The sequence below is a fragment of the Oryzias melastigma genome, linkage group LG11 (genome assembly GCF_002922805.2).
Source record: "Oryzias melastigma strain HK-1 linkage group LG11, ASM292280v2, whole genome shotgun sequence".
Taxonomy (NCBI): domain Eukaryota; kingdom Metazoa; phylum Chordata; class Actinopteri; order Beloniformes; family Adrianichthyidae; genus Oryzias; species Oryzias melastigma.
Window position 1 is genome coordinate 11,198,752 of NC_050522.1, and position 12,473 is coordinate 11,211,224.

The 12,473-nt window shown below is 36.3% G+C and overlaps 1 protein-coding gene across 1 annotated transcript in view; it reads left to right on the plus strand.

The window, feature by feature from the left end:
• Window positions 1–12,473, plus strand: part of csmd3b (CUB and Sushi multiple domains 3b) — a gene marked incomplete in the record, with an annotated part of 423,353 nt that overhangs the window by 227,263 nt on the left and 183,617 nt on the right.

The following is a 12,473-nucleotide window of genomic DNA, read 5'->3' on the forward strand; positions in this document are numbered from 1 at the left end:
GTGTGGTGCGGTGCTTCAAATTTTTGTTCCATGTGCCCTTTTTTTAACTTTGAGCACCTGCCCCTCCAAATGTCTCTGCACGGCCCTGATCATGACCATAAAAAACCCTGAGCAATGGAGCAAAGAGATCACGATTCACCATGGCAACGGGAAACACTATTAGGGTGTCATACTTCAGGGTGACAGAATTTGATGTGTTCCTACAAGCATATACCAACTACGAGCGCATTTTCCGCAAGAAAAGCGACACAGCTGCAGCGGCAAACAAGAGAGAAAGTTGTTGTGGGAGAAAAAAGCTGCCAGAGTTAATGCGTATGTCTGCATTTGAATCATTCAATTTAGGATGAGTACTAAATAATATCAGGAATGTCATGTTGTCACTTGTTAAGTAAGGAATAGTTTTTGATCTATCAATAATTTAACTGTAATCCGCACAATTTTTCGTAAACTCAGAGTTCACAAACTCAGAGTTTCAGCAAAACCTGCTTCTTGAAACGGGCCCCATGAGAATGGAAAGTAGTCAGGGACATAACCAATAGTGCATTAGTCATGAATCATAAAATATATGCTCTACAACAACAAAACAGGATCAATATGGACAAACTTAAAATCACTAGTATTTGATAAGACTAAAGAGATTTGTGTATTAACTGCGACAATAAGGAAACTTGAAGTGGACGGTTAGACAAAAGACGAGCAAAAGACATGCAAATTACTGTTTACAGCAATGATGTACATCAGTGGGTAAGACACATAAAAGTACAGAAGATGAGAGCAGCCATTCATTTTTCTCAAGATATTAACTTAATGACTTGCTATCCCAAGAAAACAAATGTAGGAATATACATTTCTTTATTGTCAATCAACGACTCATAAAAATGACTTTACACAGAATCAATATGGACCAACACAAGTGCAGGCAATGATCTGGTGACAGGGATCGCACTCTGGCATCATAGTATACTTTGGTTGTGGTAAGACTCAGCCAGAAATTGTGCTGATGTTGTCGATCAGAAACAACTTTGACAGTCATTTCCGATGACGATTAGCAACTTTCAGTGATCTCCGATAAAAAACTCTTTGTTTTCTGATGATACCAGTCGCTACTTCGAGAAAAAAACTATACATTGTTTCTTGAGGAAACTCTTATCGTTTAATGATTTGTAAAAAAGCTGTTATACAGCAGTAATTAGCAATTATTTCCTTCTGTAATACTGAAACATTAGTTTTTCGCGAGATAACAACTTAATGACTTGGTATTGCAAGATAATGAATTCATGAAAATTTTAGCCGACATCTTTTCTTTTGTAGATCCAACTAATGTGTACCATCGGTTTAGAAAACTCATAATCAAACAAAATCTACTAATATTAAATCTTTATTCTAAAGCAGTTTAACCAGAATTGTAACATTTTGGACACAATAGCAGTAACTAGTGCAAAAAACACCTAATACATCTGATGGAGGAGAGGAATACCACTCTCAAATTCTCAAAAACTAGCAAGAATGCAAATCATTGCAAACAACAAAACTGCTCAGTTCTCCACTCACGTTTCTCTACTCATCCATGTACACGCTTCATCAGTTTGCTTCCCACAATCTAAAACTTTCATTCAAAATTTGAATGTTGGTCTAACTGATGATTCTAATCTGTCCTTGGGAAGGAAAGTAAGCGTGTTTTCTGTCTCTGTGTGGATCTGTCATGAGCTGGTGCTCTGTCCGGGTGTACCCTGCCTCTTGATCAATCAAAGCCAGGATGGTTTCCAGCAGACCTCCCATGACCCCAGACAGGAAGTAGTCGATATAGAAAATGAGTGAAGGAATAAGATTTCCAGCAGCAATGTTACCTTTGGTGCCATAATTATTGGATAAGGTAATTTGATAATAATGACACCAGCCTCTTCTCTGGGTCTGTCTAATTTATCTCCTCATTTCTGTGATTAGGTGGTTCTGCAGGCCATACACACACACACACACATACAGACAGGCATAGTTCCTTTAATAATTACAATCTTTTTTAGATAAAAGAAAGCAGTTACAAACCAGCCAAAGAGAAAAACTAAACGACAGTACATATCTAAGAAAACTAAAACCTAATTAAAAGCTGCAACTTTTTAGGCAATTGAGGGTTAAAAATGTCTTTATCTTTTTGACTTCAGTAGGTTAGCATTATCATATCAATAATTATTGAGCTATTCCCATATGAATGTTTAAAAAAATGTTTTGACCTGAAAAAAGCAGTTTTAGCTCTACAGGCTAAATTTAAAAAAATCAAAAAGGTAAAACGTTTTTTTTTTTGTTTTTTTTTTTTTGTTTTTTATAAAGCAAAGGTCCTATACTCCCAGGTAATGGACTTATACTAATCCATCAGACAATTGATGCCGTGCTGCACAGAAATATAATTTGCCCAACACTTTTTTCCATTTAATTCATAATCTGACTGTCAGGAACCAACTCTCTGTCTCGCCCTGTGGTCATTGGCGGGAGCCATCTCCTGAGTATGACTGCACTCAGTTTCCCATTAACCTCAGCACACAGAATCTGAATGTCTCCACACCTGACTCTCATCAGTCAATCAGCCACAGGACATTTAAGCACTGCTCAGACCACACTCGGTGCGAAGTATTGTTTGTGCCACTCAGCATGCATACTGAGCATTTCATCCTGATCTGATATCCTGTTCACCTGATCCTACTCTGTCTTTGATTCTGGTTGTTTGCCGCCTGCCCCGACCCTTGCCTGAACCCTTACCTCTCTGGTTGCTCTCTGATGCTCCCATAGTCGTTGCTGACTTTTGCCTGCCTGACCCTGATTTAGATTTGTGGACTTTTAGTTGTGTTAGTAAACCTGCTGTAGTTGGAACCAGCCGGCTGCCTGTTCTGTGATACTGACCCTGAATATTTATAACTCTCCCAACCACATTCCACTCATTCTTGACAAATGTCAAGTTACTTGGCCATCTGTTAATTTTTCAAAGCAGCAAAATCAAAATCACCGACAGACAAAAACCAAGAAATCTTTACTCCAAATACGGATTTACTGCAACAGCTGTTCCCACAGACCATAATAATAATGCATATTATTTAGCAACTGGATGTCTAATGTTACGAAGATACTGCTAATAAAGTTGTTCAAACAGCAGATTAATTGCCTCTAGAAAATCCCAGTTTGGTGACCTTTTTTTTTTTTTTTTTTTAATGTATCTGTCGCACCTTAAAGGTTGGAAGAGACTAAAGCCATAAGGTTTCCCACACAAAATCTACCATAAAGTTTGAAGCAGCTGCTAATATTTTACAGATAAAACAATAAACTTAAACCTCAAAAAAGAAAATAAATAAATCTAACCCCCCACTTCAGCCTCATACTGGTGCGTGACATTAAACTGGTTCATTGCCTGATAAAGGTTGGGTACCACTGTCTTAAAGTTCACCAATGTGTTGTTTTTTTAGAGCACTGTGTTGTTTTAACCGAGGCTTTGATAGTCATGGTTTGGACTTGGTTCAAAGTAAGTGATTCTGTGCCCCATTTGTCCAAACACTCAACAACTCAACAGCCTGGAAAGATTTATTATCTTGTGATTGTAATCTAGCAAAACTCACAAGAGTCCAGCTGTCCTGCTGGGTAACTGCTCCTCTAGGAATACCATTAACAGAAAATGAGTTTTCATGTGGACCTTAAGGTCAGAGGTCTTTCCTTCTTCTCTATTAAACATAAAAGAACACATATTCATTAAGGAATGAAACCCCAAAATCCATCCATGGCTTTTCTTTCACTTATCCAGTAGTAGTTTGTTGTTTAGCTCCCTAAGAAAGACCTGCATCTTCCTCTCTGGCTCATCCATCCTGACATCAATTTTAATACTTTATGAACTTAATTTAATTCACTTTCAGTCTCGCGTTGTCCATGCCAACAAGCCCTGCTAAAAACACCTGACTCATTTCCACGGACAAGCCTAAAGAGGAGGAGGTGAGAAATTCCGATGAGGGACAGGGGTGGGAGGGACACTGTAGGGTCCTGTTGTGAACACTGATTACTATTTGCCCACTTGAGATTGATAGAGAGTGACACAGCAGGTACGCTGACGCCAGCACATACACGCATAAACAATATAGACAAGTTACCAATAAATTTCACAAAGACACAGGATTTTTCTCTCTGTTGTTACCTATTGACCATGACTGTACCCACGCCGAAGGCTGCCCAGCATCCCTTAAACATGTGTTCATCTGAGCATGCTGAAGGGAATTTTGCCCTCATCTCTGGCAGTTTTTGTGTGTTTGTGGGTGTGTGTATGGCGGTTCCCACCTGTCTTAATTAGAGGAGGCTATTAAGACAGATTGCCTGATTAAGTGCCATTCCCCTGCCATCTCACAAGCAGCAACAAACCAGCAAATACACACGTACTGGATTCATACACACAAAAGTTCACTGCTTGCGTGAGATTGTTTGCCTGTGACATCCGAGCCATCTATTATACGGCTTCGTGCCCCAACATGAAGGCGGCCGGTTGTGTGATTTTTCTCAATTTTTATATGAGAAGACACAAACTTCCCTCCACAGAACATCAACACAAAGCAATCCAGAAAAGACCCACCCATAAAAGATAATGATATAGGTCATTTGTGTAAAGCCTTTTAATGACCTGTAGTTCATTTGAAAATTTAATGAAGCCCCACGCCATGTTGAAAGACCATGAAACATCTCCAGGGACCCATAATCCATGCAAAAGAGGAGCATGGGTTTTTATGAGGTTGGGTAAGTTACGTCCTAACCATATGCTAAGATTTTATGTGAAATGTAATACTGCAGATGCATAACATGTACTCTTATTTAAAAAGCATATGATGTTGGAGTGGTATTTTTAAAGTTCTAGCAAGAAGTCAAAGGCTTAGAAAGCCTCAGAAAAGTATCTTCCAATAAATAGAACGTGTAGCCTTCTCTACTTCTTTTTGGCAACTGAAATACATTTACAAATACTAAAAATAAGCTGTAGTTTCACCTTGAGCTGCTGGCATTAACGCCTATTTTGAGGCTCATCTCATTCATTTGGTCTTGAATAGAAATCTTCATAAGATGGACAAAAACAATGATTTCCAGTGATGAGACCATAGTCCTTTAAAATGTTTTTTTTAAGACTTAGAAAGTCAGAAACAGTATAATTTGAAGATAGAGGCTTAAGACTTGAAAGCTGAATCTATTTAGTGGTTGTATAACTTTATAATTTTCTGCAAATTTAAAGGGATTGATATAATTTATGTGACGTTTTCAGAATTCACTTCAGGTGGCTACATGTGTTTAAACTTTAGATTGCTGCTTGGTGATGTCAAGGAGCTGGTCGTTTGGCTGACAAGTATATACCACCTCTATGTATACCACTTCTATGGCACCTTAAAATGTGATATTGAAGTCTTCAGCCTCGATAAGTGTGATTAAAACAAAAATGATCACACTTTCTGAATAAGTAACTAAATTAACCCCATATATCCATTTGTATCATATTTTATATGCATTTTTGATGCCCCATCTCATTAGCAGGATCCAAACTTTCCTGAAAAACTCAAAAGTCTATAAATTGCCCAATGTTTTCTGCCCTGTAGTTCATCATCATAATTAAACTAGAACAGGGGTCTGCAACCTGTGGTTCTGGAGCCACATGTGGCTCTTTTATACCTTTATTGTGGCTCTTTAGCTTCAATGAAAAATGCTAACGATTGAAAACACAATATTAGTTATTTAAGTTTTGTCATTTTTGCTTAGATTTTTAACATGCCAAAAAAACTAAGAAAAAAAGTTTAATTTACTGTTTGAAATTCTGTAGAAGTGTTCGCTAAATTTTTGTTTTTAATTTATAGCTAGTCAAATAAAAATCTCCAAACATTGTTTTATTTTGGCAAATTATACCAGTGGTTCAAGTTTTGAACAATGCAGGTTAAATTGACTAAAAATGATTTAGAGTTATGTTTTGTTCCTCACATCTTAGAGAATGACAATAAAACAGCTCAGTTTGTTCTAAATGTTTTGAGTTTTTTATTATTTTTTTTTATAAACAGGTTTTACTAAAATGTTGTTTATATCTGGTAGTAAAAGGGAATAAAAAAGATGGTGGCACACCAAAATCCTAATGGTATAAAACATTATGTTTGACTGTTACATTTTTAATTTAAGTAAAGCAGTTGCAGAAAGATAAACCTTTTTGACACAGAGGGGGTTTTATTTTGAAAGGAACTAGTGTGTGCTGCCGTCAAAAGTAAAACTGTTGTTTTATATACATACAAACCATATAGACAGCTGTTGTAATTTAATTATTGTAATATTTAAGTGCATTTATAAATTTAATTGACAGAAAATATAAATATTGTTATTTTTTTAACAATAAAGGGAAACTTTGTGGCTCCTTGGGTTTCATCTGTAAGAAACTAGACCAAATGGCTCCTTTAGTGTTAAAGGTTGCAGACCCCTGAACTAGGGGTAGTAAGAGGGCTTTTCCTCCTCATTTTTAAAAATGGCTGCCTCCGGGAAGTCTCAAAACCCCTTTTGGCGGGAAAAAGTCTAACCAATCTTTATAACTCTAGGAGGAAAATAACCTGTTTTAATCAACATCTTAAAATAACTACTTTATGTATTGAAATAATACAACTTTTGTTGTCAATCGATTCTTTATAATACAGTTACACCATTTTGTATATGTGTGCCCAAAACCCTCATGTTTCTTTTTTCATTTTAAACTTGCATCGTTGTGAGTAAAAGTTACTAAATCATCTGACAAACCATAATATTACTGAATATATTTCTAAGAAAATTATATTGCATTTTTTTCTGAATATTTCATCAAAGGCTTTAAATAACATTTTTATTCCAGAAAGAAAAAATCAATTTTCTGTCAATTCTTTAACATTGTAGACTTTGCAGGGTTAAAACTTGTATTTTTGTGCAACATTTGATCTTTAAATCTAATATTAAATAAAGCAAAAAAATTGAAAAAAATATATCATGATATAGATTATTTTATATCACAATAACGATATATATCATGGTATACCACAAAAAAGTACATTTTTATTTATTCTCTGGAAAAAAAGACAAAACATTCATTATTTACTTTTCTCAGACTTTATTTTTTCAAGTAACATGTAACCTAATAGTTAGAAATAAAATACCTTTTTAAAGTGCACAACAGTTTTAAGTTTCTTTACTAAGAAAACCCATTTTTTCCCAGAGGTTCAGCAATAAAAATAAACAAAATCGATAGAAGAAAAATGGCACAATAGACACTTTTCTATCACCCACACGACATGTATCGTCATATCGCCCAGCACCATTATTAAATATTAAAACTGAAAGAGTAGTTTGAATAAAGAAATAAATCCATTTTTCTTAGTAGGTTAATAATTCTAGGAAACAATAATAGCCGTCGTTCCGAGGCACTTCAAAGTTTTGGAATGTTTTTTGTAGCTTCAAATGAACCATCATCATTTCTGAAAATGATATCCAGTTGAAAGTCTTTTGCATGATTGCGATGTATTGTCTTACTGTTGTGTGTTCAGCTTGGCAGATAATGACTTCCTCCAGTTAAATGTTTTTGTGTGTTTGTCCCTAAATTAACCTCACTTAGATCGCTTTCTTGTGAATGACTTTTGGTGTTTGATTACAATCTTCCTAAATACTTGGATGAATAATTACACAGACGACAAAGTGACATGGCTGCCAGCTTCTGCGTCTGCTCGTCTTCTGCTCAGCGTACAGCTTTCTCCCTCTGTGCCTCCGCTTGTTGTGTGGACTTCATTGATCTTCGCCTGCTTCTACCTTCTTTCTACCCCTTTTTTGAATTTCCTCTCTTCTCATCTCTTTCATCGCCTTTGCTGCCGCTGGATTGGCTGGGTTGTATTTTTGCTAGGGGAGAAAGAGCGGCACAGAGGTTGGATGAGAGGTTGGTAGACAGAGTGATAGAGAGAAGTGGAGATGCTCTTTTGGTCTAGTGTATTTAATCAATTATGCTCTCTTGCTCCCTCTGGCAACTCTCCACATGATATTCCCCTGCATGCACAATACACACAGACACTAGCACACATTAAATCTCCATCACAGTATGCTTTTAAAAGTTTCATCTATAATAGTTGTAATCCAGCAGATGTGAAGCTTTGTGGATTTATATATAAGTTTGATACAGATTTAAGCCATCTGAAAACAACATAATCTGACATCTGAAGAAATTAATTTTCTTGTTTGATGCTGTGAAGATCTGAGCAACAACAATTAACTTCCTTTTGCCAAAAAATTGAGACTTTTAGGAATTAAAAAAATGTCAGATTCCACTAAGTAAAGAACTCTTTTAGACCAGGTGCACCATCCCCCGGCCTGTGGACCAGTACCGGTTCATGAAACGGTTGGTTCAGAAAAAAAGAAAAAGAAAAAAATGACCTACTTTTGTTTTATTTTTTTGTTGTTCTTTTGATAATTTATTGCTGAAGGAAGTTTTATTTTGAAACTTGCTTCAGAATCAGATTATAAAGGAAGTTTTATTTTGAAAAACTACCGGATTCTCTCCACCACATCTGACTCATTCTTTACGCGCATCAAGTCGCTTTGTCACGTGTCAAAAAAATCCAACTTTCCTAAAGCGGATGTGAATGCCGACTGCTAAAATGAAATCAGCACGCTAGCAAAATGATCAAACGTTTGGGAAAGTTTCGATTAAAGAGAGCCAGTCAAGAAACAGAAGAACTTCAAAATTAAAGTAAGCTACATTTATCAGGCAAAAAGCAGGAGACTTTACTTCAAATATGGATTTACTGTAACAGCTGTTACCACACAGCATAATAATTATATATATTATTTAGCAACTAGCAGCTTACTAATGATAAGATGTTGCTGCAAATAAAGTGTGTCACATTTATTATTATCTCTGGAAAATACCAGTTTTGGTGACTTTTTTGTGTCTTTTGTTGGACAAGACTGAAGTTGCCGTCTGACTTGTTTTAGTTTCCACTATGACAGTTATAGGTTAAGGGGAAATATGTCACATTTTAAAGGTCCTTATATGAAATCTAGAGTACAAATTAAGATTAAATCAACTGAATCGGATGCCCTCTTAATCCTTGTGCAGACCGGCCCATGGAAATACTGTTCGATGTTAAACTGGTATTTAGCTTAAAAAAAACAAAAAAAAAAACTATACACTTTTATTTTCCATTCAAGTAACAATTTACTGCATCAAGTATGACTTAAAACAAGCACAGTAAAGGGCTTTTTAATGGAAAGAAGCATTTATATAATTTTTAAATAACAAATATTTGTTTATTTAAGGATCCCCAGTAGTCTTTAACTATTCTTCTTGGTGTCCACTTTTAAAAATACAAACACTGACTGTGTTAATTGAGTTGTAAACAAAAACAATGCAAAGTTTATCCTTTGTATGCAAGTTTGATAAAGTTGAGTGCATTAATGCACATTTTCCTATCAGTATGCAGCACATCAGCTAAAAGCAGCTTCATGCTGGCTCTGACTGAAGCTTGTACCAAGTCACGGCTTCCTGCTGGTCCCAGAATCTTGCTGGGTTTGTGTACCACAACGAGATTGTTTTGCATTTTGGTTCTTTAGCATTGAGCAATTTATAAACAAGCAATGGTAATTTTCAAATCGATTTTATGAGTAACTTTGAGATTTAAATGACATGATCCATTGTGGGAAGGACCTGGTTCAAATTCTGACTAGGTTTAGTTTGTGTGGAGTGGACTCGTTCTTCCTGTGCATGTGTGGTTTTTCTACAAGCTCTCTGGTTCCTTCCTACAGTCCAAAAGCGTGCTTCATAGGTTAATTGATATCTCTACATTGCCCCGAGTGTGTGTTCTGGCGGCCTGTTCAGGGTGTACTTTGCTCAACAGTAGCTGAGTTGGCTCCCACAACCTTGTGACCCCAAAAATGAAGTCAGCAGGTTCTGAAGAAGGATGGATGGCTCCAAATCATAGCTGCATGCCACGTTTTAACAGACCAGATGACAGACCATTGCATTATTTGAGCCTCCGGGTAATAAAAAAGCCAAGAACTTTTTCTTAAACCCTACCTGCAAATGAAAAATCTTCTGAAATCTGAAATATTTTTCTTCCTTTTCTAATTCTGAGGACATTAACTTCCATCTTGTCATTGTTTATCTGAGCCAAATTGGATGTTATCCAGTGACTGAGTTGCTCTGAGCAGTTGCAGACTGAACCTAATGGACCATGGTCACTTGGTAACAGAGCTAAGTAGATCATACACATTTAATTAAACAGCAAATCCCACGAGATTCATTGAACATTTTCACTTGAAGATGTTTTAAGGAATGCTTTTTTAGGAACTTTGTTGGCCACCCTGTTTTGTACAGGACACAGGAAATCATTGACGCCCCTATGCAGATGATATATTGTACCTGAGGGCTGCGCTGAAGTGCTTTTATTGCAGATATCTGGGGAGAACGCTTAACAGTCACAGACAGAAGCCATCAGCATAGATGAATGGTTTAATAATGTATTACAAATCGTCCACACTGGGTGGATCAGGTAGCGTCTTTGCTGATATCTCGTACAGATACTTTCTGCTTCAAGCTTCATTCTAGGCTTTAATTATCCATGTAGGTAGTCAGTGAGCTGACATGCTCGTTTTATTTTTTTATTTTTTTTCTCTTCTTTCTACATTTATTCGCAAAATTTGTGCTGGAGCAGTGTTACACCCAGAAAGAACTTGTTGAAGCAAAGAGTGTTTGAAGAAGATGCTGCTGTGGAGGAGCAGACTGCTGACCTTTTCAGTTGCAAGCTTTTTTTTTTTTTTTTTCTTTAACTTTCTATCTACCGCTGCAAGAAGAGGTTTTTCTAATTATTCCTTCAACTTGCAGCCGAGAGTTTAAGTGCTTACAGAGCATGGAGTTAAATATTTAAATGTCACATTTATGAGCTCTCTGTATAGATTTGTGATTTTATCTCTGTTTTAATATTGGAACAGATTGAATATGCACAATGTGTAATTTTGGTATAAATGTCCTTCAGACAAAATGAATAAAAAGCCATAAGCATGCATAATACAATGGGAGAGGAAAGAGGGGGTGAGTTAAGACTCATTGGTGGTCTGTGGGAATCTTTAGAAATTCATAAAATTCTTTTTATGTGAAAATTTTAACGTCTTCTTAAAGGCTAAACAAACCCTTAATACACTTTTTTTTGGCTGTTAACCCCTATAAATGGGGGTTTAAAGGTGCTGTCTGTTAGTCATTGCCACATTTTTTTTTACAATAAAATAAAAATGTTTAATTCTTGAAAATATCATCAAAAACTGTCTTGTGTGCTGCCCCCTAAAGGTTAAATTGAGGTATTACAGTTGAATCTTGTGATTGGTCAAACCATGTAAGTTTCAGAAGTCTGACATCATGATCTGCAGCTCCAGTAATTATAACAGTCCAGCCCCCAAGCCCCACCCCTCTGACTGGGTTTTCAAATTTCGGTTGTGGGTGGAGTTAGCCTCCAACTTCCCTGTTTGGTTACGCTTTAAAATCTCTGCAGCCATCGCACAGTATGTAAAAATGTGACTGCCGCCTCATGATTACAAATGGTGCCAAACAGCCACCTTTCTTCGGCATTGTCGTTGTAACATTTGTCTTCGGCATATCAATTTTTGTAAAATCTTGCAAACACGGTTGGGTGTTATTGTGAATTTACTAACACAGCTAACGTGTTGAGGTCTCAGAATATGCTTTTTACGTATCACTCACAAGGTTGGGCTTTAGTGTGGTGTCAGTAATGCTTGTTCAGTCGTTTCAGTAGGATGCCAAATTTGCCTAAAACCTTGAATGGTTTAAATTGTAGGTTGCTGTGTGGTGTCACTTTGGGATATCTGACTATAATTTAACACTTTAAGTATTTTAGAGGTTTTATTGAGTTGTTTGGACTGTATCACATTAATTTTGCTTCATAAACACAGAAGGAATGTAGTATATTAGTACAACATATGAACATTTTTTTTAGATAATCCAAGCATAAAGAACATGCTAACAAGTCAACTAAACTCTTTATATCACTTTAAATCTGTTGAATTCTTCCTCTTCTGTGTCGCTTGGAACTATTCCGCCAATCCAGATGTAAAACTCAGCAGCACTTCTTCTGCGTTACTGTCACTAGCAAATACTGATACCCAACTCTACACTGCCCTCTAGTGGTTGTTGTTTTTTTGTTTAAAAAAAATCCCACCTGAGTATAAGTTGCAAACTTTGCATAAAAGGACAACTTATACATAAAAAATATGGTGGTTACTGTATGAAATCTGATTGGATGATGAGGTTTTGTGACGAAAAGACGATTCAGCAAATTCCTTTTTGCAGGGGTTGTGTTAAGGAGCTTACAGAAATATTGTCTGGTTGAAAAGGTAAACAATCAAAATTGTCCAATCAGGGATGTCCAATAGTAACCTGCCTTTTATGTTTTTTTTTATTCTTTTTATTCTTTTTTCTT